Here is a 5,058-nt window from a genome sequence, read left to right on the forward strand (position 1 = left end):
CGCAGGCTGCATGTTCATAGTTCCCGTTGTTTTTGGTGTCTGCCCCCAGTGGGTAAGGTTGGTTTAGTGGGTTGTGTGGGCTTCCTGGTGGCAGGTCTGGTGCCTGTTTTCTGGTGGATGAAGCTGGATCTTGCCTTTCTGGTGGGCAGATCCATGTCTCGTGGTGTGTTTTGGGGTGTCTGTGAACTTAGTATGATTTTAGGCAGCCTCTCTGCTAATGGGTGAGTTGTGTTCCTCTCTTGCTAGTTGTTTGGCATGGGGTGCCCATCCTGAAGCTTACTGGTCATTGAGTGGAGCTGGGTCTTAGCACTGAGATGGAGCTTTCTGGCAGAGCTCTCACCAATTGATATTACATAGGGCTGGGAGGTCTCTGGTGGTCCAATGTCCTGAACTTGACTTTCCCATCTCAGAGGCTCAGGCCTGACACCCGGCCAGAGCACCAAGACCCTTTCTGTCACACAGCAGTGAATATGGCAGACTCCATTATGCAGTCATATTACGAGGGTCTATAATAGTTCAGCTAGAACAGGTTGACTTGGGAGCAATTTGTCTACGAGGCTATCTTCAGCATCTGGTGGCTAAAAGAGTAGGTCTCGCATGTGCTGCCAGAATCTTTAACGTTTATATAGAGGTCTTCACTGGGTTCAGTCACAGATTTGGTACAGATGGTCTCAAAAACACCTTACTGTCAAGGTTCTGTGGTTGAAACAGCTCCTAAGCCTGAGGGTCTACCAGCTGCAGAAGACGAGACCGCCCAGGGTGGCCTGCAAGCTGATTCTTGCCATGAACCCTGCTGCTGCCGTTGTGGAATCTGGCTTCCCCACTGCTCTACAGTGAGTTTTCCATGAAGCTTTCTCTCTGTGCTGATGAGATTCATGCTACCCGAGTTGCCCAAAGCCATAGACTGCTTAAATGTTGGGGCTACATTACAAACCCAGCAAATCTCGCCCCAAGGTCTGTGTTATGTCACCAAATGAGGGTGGGGAGGCCATGCACCTAAACACCTCACCCTTGCGAGCCATCTCCTCAATCTTGCACAGCCACAGGAAGAGTCGCCCATGCTGGCGCTCCTGCCCAGCCACACAAACCCCTCTCAGCCTTAGAGGCTCATGTTTTCAGTCTACAATAACTTCTGTTGTTACTAAATGGAGTGGGTGTTTGAGGAGTTTAAATATTGTTGTGGAATGCAGTTCGCTAACAGGAAAAGATCCTAAGGTTAAGTCTACACATGTGATGAAAATCATCCATTTTTTAATACTGATGATACCTACCATTAAAAGCCTACTATGTTAAAGTCAAGGAGCCTAAACTCTTTATGGATCTCATATTACGAAATCCTTGCAAAAACCTTGCTTAGAAACTCATTTTATAATAAGAGAACTTCTTGCTCAAGATTTTTCATAGGCTCACAAAGTATTAAGTAGTTGTGAAATTAATGATTTTTATATAAAATATTTCAATAATAATTTTAAGAAGTTATAGGTGAGGAGAGAGAGGGGAAGAAGACGGAAGAGTAAGACGCGGAGATCACCTTCCTCCCCACAGATACACCTTCCTCCCCACAGATACACCAGAAATACATCTACACGTGGAACAACTCCTACAAAACACCTACTGAACGGTGGCAGAAGACCTCAGACCTCCCAAAAGGCAAGAAACTCCCTGCATACCTGGGTAGGGCAAAAGAAAAAAAAAAAAAGAATAAACAGAGACAAAAGGATAGGGATGGGACCTGCAGCAGTTGGAGGGAGCTGTGAAGGAGGAAAGGTTTCCACACACTAGGAAGCCCCTTCGCGGGCGAGACTGCGGGTGGAGGAGTAGGGGAAGCTTCAGAGCTGCGGAGCAGAGCATAGCCACAGGTGTTCAGAGGGCAAAGCGGAGAGATTCCCGCACAGAGGATCGGTGCTGACTGGCACTCACCAGCCCGAGAGGCTTGTCCGCTCACCCGCTGGGGCGGAAGGGGCTGAGAGCTGAGGCTCAGGCTTCTTTCAGAGCGCAGGGAGAGGACTGGGGTTGGCGGCGTGAACACAGCCTGCAGGGAGTTGGTGCACCGCGGCTACCCGGGCGGGGGGGAGTCCAGGGAAATGTCTGGACCTGCCGAAGAAGCAAGAGACTTTTTCTTCCCTCTTTGTTTCCTGGCGCGCGAGGAGAGGGGATTAAGAGTGCTGTTTAAAGGAGCTCCAGAGATGGGTGCGAGCCAAGGCTAAAAGCGCGGACCCCAGAGACGGGCATGAGATGCTAAAGCTGCTGCTGCCGCCACCAAGAAGCCTGCGTGCGAGCACAGGTTACCATCCACACCCCCCTTCCGGGGAGCCTGTGCAGCCCGCCACTGCCAGGGCCCCGGGATCCAGGGACACCTTCCCCAGGAGAACGCATGGAGAGCCTCAGGCTGGTGCAACGTCACACTGGCCTCTGCAGCTGCAGGCCAGGCCCACACTCCGTGCCCCTCCCTCCCCCCGCCTGAGTGAGCCAGAGTCCCCGAAGCAGCTGCTCCTTTAACCCTGTCATGTCTGAGCGAAGAACAGACGCCCTCCAGCAACCTACAGGGCAGAGGCGGGGCCAAATCCAAAGCTGAGCCCCTGGGAGCTGTGAGAACAAAGAAGAGAAAGGGAAATCTCTCCCAGCAGCCTCAGAAGCAGTGGTTTAAAGCTCCACAATCAACTTGATGTACCCTGCATCTGTGGAATACCTGAATAGACAACAAATCATCCCAAATTAAGGAGGTGGACTTTGAGGGCAATATTTATGATTTTTTTCCCCATTTCCTCTTTTTGTGAGTGTGTGTGTGTATGCTTCTGTGTGAGATTTTGTCTGTATAGCTCTGCTTCCACCATTTGTCCTAGGGTTCTATCTGTCCTTTTAAAATAATTTTTTTCTTAATAATTATTTTTTATTTTAATAACTTATTTTACTTTATCTTCTTTATTTCCTTCCTTCCCTCCTTCCTCCCTCCCTCCCTTCTTTCATTCTTTCTTCCCTTCTTTCTTTCTACTTCCACTAATTCTTTCTTTCTACTTTATCTTCTTTTATTCTGAGCTGTGTGGACGAAAGGCTCTTGGTGCTGCAGCCAGGAGTCATTGCTGTGCTTCTGAGGTGGGAGAGCCAACTTCAGGACACTGGTCCACAAGAGACCTCCCAGCTACACATAATGTCAAACGGCGAAAATCTCCCAGAGATCTCCATCTCAACACCATCACCCAGCTTCACTCAACGACCAGCAAGCTACAGTGCTGGACAACCTATGCCAAACAAGTAGCAAGACAGGAACACAACCCCACCCATTATCAGAGAGGCTGCCTAAAATCATAATAAGTCCACAGACACCCTAAAACACACCACCAGATGTGGACCTGCCCACCAGAACACAGGCACTAGTCCCCTCCACCAGGAAGCCTACATAACCCACTGAACCAACCTTAGTCACTGGGGACAGACGCCAAAAACAACAGGAACGACGAACCTGCAGCCTGCAAAAAGGAGACCCCAAACACAGTAAGATAAGTGAAATGAGAAGACAGAAAAACACACAGCAGATGAAGGAGCAAGATAAAAACGCACAAGACCTAACAAATGAAGAGGAAATAGGCAGTCTACCTGAAAAGGAATTCAGAAAAATGATAGTAAAGATAATCCAAAATCTTGGAAATAGAATAGACAAAGCGCAAGAAACATTTAACAAGAACCTAGAAGGACTAAAGATGAAACAAACAATGATGAACAACACAATAAATGAAATTAAAAATACTCTAGATGGGATCAGTAGCAGAATAACTGAGGCAGAAGAACGGATAAGTGACCTGGAAGATAAAATAGTGGAAATAACTACTGCAGAGCAGAATAAAGAAAAAAGAGTGAAAAGAACTGAGGACAGTCTCAGAGACCTCTGGGACAACATTAAAAGCACCAACATTCGAATTATAGGGGTTCTAGAAGAAGAAGAGAAAAAGAAAGGAACTGAGAAAATATTTGAAGAGATTATAGTTGAAAACATCCCTAATATTGGAAAGGAAATAATTAATCAAGTCCAGGAAGCACAGAGAGTCCCATACAGGATAAATCCAAGGAGAAATATGCCAAGACATATATTAATCAAACTGTCAAAAATTAAGCAAAGAAAACATATTAAAAGCAGCAAGGGAAAAGCAACAAATAACAGTCAAGGGAATCCCCATAAGGTTAACAGCTGATCTTTCAGCAGAAACTCTGCAAGCCAGAAAGGAGAGGCAGGACATATTTAAAGTGATAAAGGAGAAAAACCTGCAGCCAAGACTACTCTGCCCAGCAAGGATCTCATTCAGATTTGATGGAGAAATTAAAACCTTTACAAAAAAGCAAAAGCTGAGAGAGTTCAGCACCACCAAACCAACTTTACAACAAATGCTAAAGGAAATTCTCTAGGCAAGAAACACAAGAGAAGGAAAAGACCTACAATAATGAACCCCAAACAATTTAGAAAATGGGAATAGAAACATACATATCGATAACTACCTTAAATGTAAATGAACTAAATGTTCCCACCAAAAAACACAGATTGGCTGACTGGATACAAAAACAAGACTCATATATATGCTGTCTACAAGAGAACCACTTCAGACCTAGAGACACATACAGACTGAAAGTAAGGGGATGGAAAAAGATATTACATGCAAATGGAAACCAAAAGAAAGCCTGAGTAGCAATTCTCATATCAGACAAAATACACTTTAAAATAAAAACTATTAGAAGAGACAAAGAAGGACACTACATAATGATCAAGGGATCAATCCAAGAAGAAGATAAAACAATTGTAAATATTTATGCACCCAACATAGGAGCATGGCAATACATAAGGCAAATACTAACAGCTATAAAAGGGGAAATCGACAGTAACACATTAATAGTAGGGGACATGAACACCTTACTTTCAACAATGGACAGATCATCCAAAATGAAAATAAAAAAGGAAACACAAGCTTTAAATGATACATAAATCATGATGGACTTAATTCATATTTACAGGACATTCCATCCAAAAACAACAGAATACACATTTTTCTCAAGTGCTCATGGAACATTCTC

This window comes from Pseudorca crassidens, chromosome 4 (assembly GCF_039906515.1).
Source record: "Pseudorca crassidens isolate mPseCra1 chromosome 4, mPseCra1.hap1, whole genome shotgun sequence".
NCBI classification, from domain to species: domain Eukaryota; kingdom Metazoa; phylum Chordata; class Mammalia; order Artiodactyla; family Delphinidae; genus Pseudorca; species Pseudorca crassidens.